The 8,046-nt window shown below is 44.9% G+C and overlaps 1 long non-coding RNA gene across 1 annotated transcript; it reads right to left on the reverse strand.

The window, feature by feature from the left end:
* Window positions 1-1,244: 1,244 nt before the first annotated feature.
* On the reverse strand, window positions 1,245-7,679 carry LOC116070704. The gene is made up of 3 exons (XR_004110530.1): window positions 7,624-7,679; window positions 2,076-2,182; window positions 1,245-1,281 (listed from the first exon to the last, which is right to left on the reverse strand). It is a non-coding gene; the product is annotated as an uncharacterized LOC116070704 (long non-coding RNA).
* Window positions 7,680-8,046: the final 367 nt, after the last annotated feature.

Raw genomic sequence — 8,046 nt, forward strand, 5'->3', positions numbered from 1 at the left:
ATCAGGGAACCTCAGATTCACTGTCTCTCCAAACCCCCATCTTGGACTGAGTCTTCCCACCCCTGGACCAGTATCTCATGCTTCCCTGAAGCCCAGTTCCCAACAGCAGTGGCATGGGATAAACACAGTCAAGCTCCCAGAATTTTGCCCCCCCCCCAGAGGCTGTGCCCACACCTACGGTCAGAACTCGGACCTAAATCCAGGTACATCCAGATAAACATTATCAGTGCTTTTCAGTCCAATCAAGCCCGATCAAGATTAGCCACCAAGGGACCAAGGAAGATGACTTGGTCAGTAAAGTGTTTGCCTCAAAAGCATGAGGAATTGAGTTTGGAGTCCCAGCATCCACACAAAATGCCAGGTATGGCAGCATTTACCTGTATCCCAGCACTGAGGATGCAGAGAGTATCCCTGTAGCTTGCTGGCCATCAAGCTCCAGATTCAGTGAAGGATCTTGTCTCAAACCATAAGGTTGACAGTTCTCTCAAGCCTCTTGGCCTTCCCGGCTGTGATGGACTGTACCCAGGAACCAGGAGCTAAAATAAACCCTTCCTCCCCTTACAAAAAGAAAACTAATGCTGAAAGAGATTGGGGAAGACTCCCATTGACCTCCACATGCATGCACACATGCATGTTTGCATCCCCACACACATGTAGACAGGAACATAGACACACTCATAAACACAAATAAATAAAACATTATCTAGTATTGACTACTTTGAGGAAGAAGGCTGAAATGTACTCTTGTTTTATACCAGTTAAAAGTTGTCTGGTCTTGGGGCTGGAGAGATGACTCAGCGGTTAAGAGCACTGACTGCTCTTCTGAAAGTCCTGAGTTCAAATCCCAGCAACCACATGGTGGCTCACAACCATCTGTAATGAGATCTGATGCCTTCTTCTGGTATATCTGAAGACAGCTACAGTGTACTTACATATAATAGTAAATAAATAAATCTTTAAAAAAATTGTCTGGTCTTTTAATCTTCTCTTGCTACTCTTTGATGCAGTGGTGGTATTATAAATGAGATCTTACACGGACAAAGTGTTAGATTCGGGGTGGGAGTCCCACTCACAAAGACACAGAGACAGAGATCGATGCAATTAGTGTGAGGTTCTTTAATAATCCAGTATACTGGGGTCATCCAGCATTCAGGCAAAGGTGACTCCAAGGAAAAAAGCACACACCTTTTATACTCTTTCAGCACATAGGTTTACAGCATGAGTTGGTTCTCTCTCACTGGTGTAGCCCATTGTCTTTTGAGTCCATTGACCTCTGTGCCCCTGGTGAGGAAAAGATACTGGTTGCACATAGGAGGGGTGGAGGGGAGATCCACCTGTAATGGGGATGGTTCCTGGAACTGGGCATTACCCCCGCAATTAGGGCATCTCCTGGGGATGGATGTTTGCTCAGTAAACCCTTTTGAAGCTCTCTGTCTTTAAGCTTAATACTAGCTCCTCAGTATTTGTATGAGGAGTCCCAGTTTGCTCAATTCTTACAAAAGCAGTCATCTTGATAGGCTCTTGTTGCTTTGTCTGCAGTTAGTTCTGGCCCATGGCATGCTAGTCAATGCATAAAAAAAAAAAAAAAAAAAAAAAAAAGGCTCTTTGCTCTGGGTATATGAGTACACAACTACAACACCAGGACTTAGTCAGTCAAGGCAGGACAATTTCTAGGTCAAAGATATTCTGAGATCCTGTACCCCTGTACTGCCCCAAAAAGCAATCTCAGTACTTGGGAGGAAGTGGCAGGGTTAGGAGTTCAAAGCCAGCTTCAGATTAATAGTAAGCTCTAGGTCAACCCACTGTACATGTCCTTAAGAACGATGGCACTCTGAAATAGAATCCTGGTTTTCAGTCTATTGTGTTTTGTAGTTTCCTACATGGGTGATTTCAGGATCCCAGTGTGATGTTGCTACCTGCAGAGTTGGAAAGAGAGAACATTGTGATTTTGAAGTATTGCAGCCAAAGGGACTGCAGAGAACATGCTATGCCCACCATGTGTAGGTGGTGAGGGCCCTGGGCAGGTGAGTGGACAGTGAGAGGGGAAGACCAAGGATAGAGAATATCAGACTCACTTCTGCTTCCCATCAGGGCAAGTCCAAGGCAGGGGCCAGCAATCTCCTCATGAACAAAGCTCTGGAGATCTCTCAGATACTTTGAAAAGGCGCCCTTGCTCCAATCCCTGAATAACATAGTCAATAAAGGGAGGATGACACTAGGATTCTTTCTTCTGTGAAAGGAGCAGCAAGATGATTTTTGCCTGTGCCCTGTCTGTGTCATGTTGTATACACACCTCTGAGCATTTTGCCACCTTGGACAAAAGTCTCTTTACTTTTCCCAGTTGGCTCCCTCCTTTGGGTTTAAAATCTATCCTGTCAAAGTGGGCATCATGTGGGAAGGCAGCTACAGATTCATGTTACACAAACACATCTCCCTATTATTTTATCTCTTCTTCCCCGACAGAGTGTGCTGGACTATGACACAAGAGGTTCACTTTGCAGTCACTGCTCCAGGGGGCGTTTCTTGTGGCCTGTCAGTTCTCTGAGAGGTAGTTCCCTCACCTGCTGACTGGAAGGCTGGGCCAGTTGACCCCCATTTATATTCTAGTAACTTCTCGACACCTGCACTCTTAAAAAGCTTTCTGTCTGCCCTGAGTGGAAAGCTAATTGACTGCTCTGCCATGGAGGTCCCTTTGTTATCAGAGAGCATCTTCAGAGAGGTGACCTTCCCATCTGTTTCACACCTTGACAGACACAGGATGGACAAAAGCAAGGGTTCCATTTTCAGTTCTATTTTCACCCAGAGGTTCCTGAGTCAAAACGAAACAGAAACAAAACAAAAGCAACCAAACAACAAAAACAAAGGCAAACAGAAAGAATCATAAATCCTAAATTCTGTCATTAGATGGTACAGACCTTGAAAAGCAGCTTAGGATTCTACATCATTTGGTTAGTTTTCATTTGAGTCCAGAACACTGGGCTGCTTCTGACTTAGCCATCAGATAGTAAAATAATGCAAGGGGCCTTTTCTACTTTGGTTTTACCATCACAGGACTCCAGGATAAGTCAACACATATATATTCTGATTTATTCACACTCTAGTTACTAAACAATGGTTTGAGGTCTTAGAAGGCTTCAGAGTTTTAATGAAAAAAAGATCCCTTCAAAGTTTCCTTTCCTTTGAACCTTACAGTTATAAAGAGGGCCACACACTTTCCTGTATTTGAAACATGCCAAAAATCTCTTTTATCAACTTTGGGGATTATGTCAACATACTTAATATAATTGTACCTTAAAATGGTTGCAACTTAAAAAAAAAGAAAATTTATATGTGCTGTGTATACAGGATGAATTCTATAACCACCTAACCACTTTGCATGGTAAACAGTTTGCACAACCGCTAATATTTATAAGATGCTTAGACATGGGTGCTATTGTCTCACTTATGTAAAGAAGCTGCTTTTGTCATGCCCAAGACCAGAGCCAACAAACTGCAAAGTCGCGCTGTGATTAATCTTTCTCAGTCTGAGTCCTCTAAGTTAATTTTGTCCAGTTCAGCAAATATTTATCAAGCCATGTGCCAGGCACTGTCCCGAGCATGGGAAGAAACACAGGAATGACTTTAGATGCGACCAGTGAAGGGCTTCTTGTCTTCAGCCTTCAGCGGGGGGACTGGAGAAGGAAGGGAGGAAGTGTGTGATGTAGCATCAATTAGGATGTGTCTGGTTGCAAGGGACAGGGAACCAAGTCGCACTGCCTTGAGCCACAGGAGGAACACAGCATAGCTGTAACTGTTTTTTTCCATCCTGACCTACTTCCCTCTCATATCAGGCAGTGGCAGAGTCCTGTGGCTAGCCAGTCTCATTGCTTTCAAGAAAACACCTCGTTTCTCAGTCAGAATTTGGTTCGGCTGCATATGAAGTCCTGGCATAAGGAGAAGTATGATGTACATCTCCCAAGCTCCTTTTTGCTGAAGAGATTCAGATTTGAGGGTGGGAGCTGAGGAAGACATCGTAGACTAGAGAAGCAGTGATGTGTTAAGGTGACAGAGTTGCCAAGTAGAAGGGCTAGCCCTAGAATGAAGGCAGGGTCTCATATAGACCAGACTAGCCTGGGATTCCGATCCTCGAAACTCCCTAATGCTGCTGTGACCAGTGTGTGCCATCATATCACAGGTGTGTATCATCATATCACAGGTGTGTATCATCATATCACAGGTGTGTATCATCATATCACAGGTGTGTACCATCATATCACAGGTGTGTATCATCATATCACAGGTGTGTACCATCATATCACAGGTGTGTACCATCATATCACAGGTGTGTACCATCATATCACAGGTGTGTACCATCATATCACAGGTGTGTAACACCATAGCACAGGTGTGTTCTATCACGCCTGGTTATAGGGTCTTGAGAATTGAAACAGGGTCTCCTACTTTTTTTTAAGATTAATTTATTTTATGTATATGAGTACACTGTAGCTGTCTTCAGACACACCAGAAGAGGGCATTGGGTCCCATTACAGATGGTTGTGAGCCACCATGTGGTTGCTGGGAATTGAACTCAGGACCTTTGGCAAAGCAGTCAGTGCTCTTAACCACTAAACTATCTCTCCAGCCCCAGGGTCTCCTACATTTAAGCAAACACTCTACCAACTGAGCTATATCTCCAGTCTTACCTCTGCTCTGCATGAAAAATAACCGCGGAGGACACGTGATGTTTGGAGGGATTATAAATAGAACTCGATAGAGAGTGACTTAGGCTAAGCTAGACTGCTTGAAGAGCTAGCCACTCGTTGATCTCATGTCTTCGCTGATCTCCCCTTCTCTGAGAGAGGCACAGCCTAGAACCTCTGGTGGTCCCTCTTGTTGACTTGTGCTGAGGCGGAGGCCTGGCTGTCTCTGCTTGGTGGTGCTACCACTGCTGGTTTGCGTTTGCTATCCAGACTCTACCAAACTGGACTGCTGGTGTGTCTGTGAAGCATCTGCAAGTGGATAGAGCTGCTGCTGATAACCTGTGAACTGAACTGCTGATTTCCAGACCACACAAACGAAAGCTTCTCCAAAGAACCTTTCTAAACCCGCCCCACATCCTTTCTTTTCCACTACCTCTGGTGGTGGTAGGCTTTACAAGGGAGGTTAAAGCATTTAAGAACCATCATCAAAAGTAGGTTTTGAAGAAATTAAAGTTACACCTTATAATCTTCGGAGCAGCGGTTCTCAACCTGTGAGTCACAACCCCTTTTGGGGTCAAACGACCATTTCCTGGGGGTCCCATATCAGATATCCCGCATATCAGATATTTACATTATGATTCATAACAGTAGCAAAATTACAGTTAAGAAGTAGCAACACAATAATTTTACGGTTGGGGGTCACCATATGAGGAACTGCGTTAAAGGGTCTCGGTGCCAGGAAGGTTGAGGACCTGCCCTAGAGACTGGCTGAGCTGCAATGACAGCCTGTGTCTGCAGCTGCCCATGGAATCCATTTCATTCTGGAGCCTTGTGCTGCCTTGGGTGTCAGGTTGTCTCAAGATGGCCGAGAACAAAAAAAGATGGCTGATGGGAAGAACAATATCTAGATAATCTCTCATAAAAATGCTGAGGCACCTGTCCCAGAAGCCTTCTGACATCTCCTAGCTTCTCATTCCTTCAATGAAATCAAGTGCAGCCAAGAGATTGCTGGTGGGCTGGTTTAATCCTGACAGAACCAGTCTCTCAGAACAGAGAAATTCTATTGGTGAACCTGGGCTCAGTCGGTTTTACACATGGAAGCTGGGTAGTCAGTCACTGACGTGGGTGAATTTAGATTCATGCTGTTCTTAATGGACCCCAGTAGTCCTCACTGTCTAAGGGCAGCACACCTTCTGTGTGTGCTATCTAAGAAGATTCAGTGAAATAAACTATCATCTGTTCCAGGAACTAGAAAGAGGCAAGTGGGCTAAATAATAATTACATTAATACCCATATATTAATACAGTGTTTATTACTATTATCATCATTATTATTGCTATTATTTATTAAAGTAGCTCCAAACATTGGCTCTATATCATCCCCAACGTTTTGTTTTGAAAATGACCAGGGTTTCCCCCACCCATTCCCATGATAATGTGATTCTGGGAGAGTTGCCACTGAAAAATTTCTCCTTTAGCCCAGTCTCAACTCTATCTCCCACCCCTAGCTCTAAGCTTCAGAAGGCTGTATGACCTGGAATTTAATTATTTCAGGTAAAACAACCTTCCAGGGGATCCCCAGTAACTTCCTAGGAGCCAGGCATATGTTAGACCCAACACGTACCTGTTTTCTTACAGTGCTGGGGATCTAATCCAGGACATGACAGTTAGGCAAGCTTCCTGCCCCAAGCTATGTCCTCGGCCGCAATTGTTGATTAGATTAATAGGCACTAGTAACTGACCGTCTCCTTTACTGTGGGAAACAATAGGCCAGTAGACACTTAGGCATCTTCATGCAAATGGAAAGTTCCCAATTGCAGCTAATCAGAGAGGGCAGGGTTGGCTTTCCTAGTGGGAGTAGGCTGAGCTCCTGTCAGGGTAAGAGGCAGGGACCCTAAGGATGATGAAGAAGTGAAGATCCTGCCAACATCAAAGACACACCGACTCTAAGGACCTAGTCATTTATCTCAGGGCTAGCTAGCCCCGAGCAATCTGACCTGAGTGACAAGGTTGTTCTCACTGTGTTCTATAGCTATTGATTGACAGCATCTCTATTACTTCCCATCCTGGATGCACCAACAGTTGCCAGAGCCTTTCAAGTTTTATTTCTTACTCATCCATCTGGCCTGTGACACGCCCACATGGCTCAGCACACAGCTGTGTTCAAACGACAAGGTTCCATTCACCTCCCCAAAGTAAGAGGGACAACCAGAAGGAGGCTGTTCATGTCAGAGACGGAGTGAAGGCAGAAGCTGCCCAAAATAGGAATAGGAGAGCTGGAGTGTGGAAAGCAAAAGGCCCTTTGCGCTTCCAGCCGGCTCTGAAAGCAGTCCTAGGAGAAGCATCTTCTGCAGGAAACTCATTGGGAAACCACCTAGGATACCACCTTTTAATGGCCATCTGTTTGAATATTCAACCCCAAATGAACAGGACCTGGTTTATCCTTTGCAAGTACCATTTATGGAGTTCTCAAATAGTTCGTCTTCACACCAGTGGTTCTCCAATGATTGCCCCAAGATTATTTACATCCGAATCACCCCACAGGAGAGAGGGTGATGCTTTGGGTGGGGAGGAATCAACGGTACACATATTTGGACTCCTTCCTATGGATGTAGAGTCCACTAAGGAGCACTTAAACTAGCAAGTCAACCCGGCATGGTGGATTACACTGTAATCCCAGTACCCAGGAGGCTGAGGCAGGAGGATTGACACAAGTACAATGCCAGTTTGGATGACAGAGAGTTTCAGACCCCCAGGGCTATATGGCAAGTCCCTATCTAAAACTAAACAACAACAACAACAACGACAAAACCAAAATCAAACAGCCCTAACAGTTTGAGCAGTTTAAGTGGGGTTTAAGTGCCCAGAGTGTTAGTATGTGCCAATAACAATATCTTAGGGGCTATAGACTCTATGTTAATCAAGAGAGTTGTAACATACCTCACCTGAGCCTCACCTTAGCCCCAGAGGAATATCAGCAAGGAAAACATCAGATCCATCCTCTTTTGGGGAGACCACAGTGCTGGGCAGCCTTTATGAGGTCACACACTACCACTTGGCCACAGCTCAGATCTTGAGCTTGGCCTACCTGCCTTTTTCCTGAATAGTCATGATATTCCAACTTACTAAATAAAGAATCCAAATTTGGGCTATTGCCTAAAGAAAATAAACAGACACAGCTAGAGACGCTGCAGGAAGGAACATCCTTTGTGGAAAGAGAAAACAAAACTTCAAAAGCTTGGGAGAGGGCTGACCAGATGGCCCACTGGGTAAAATGCCCACCCTGCAAGCATGAGGACTTGAGTTCTCCTCAGAAAGCTGGGTGCAGTTGCAAGGGTCTGTGCTTCTATGGGAAGGTGGGAAGTAGG

This window comes from Mastomys coucha, unplaced genomic scaffold (assembly GCF_008632895.1).
Source record: "Mastomys coucha isolate ucsf_1 unplaced genomic scaffold, UCSF_Mcou_1 pScaffold1, whole genome shotgun sequence".
Classification (NCBI taxonomy): domain Eukaryota; kingdom Metazoa; phylum Chordata; class Mammalia; order Rodentia; family Muridae; genus Mastomys; species Mastomys coucha.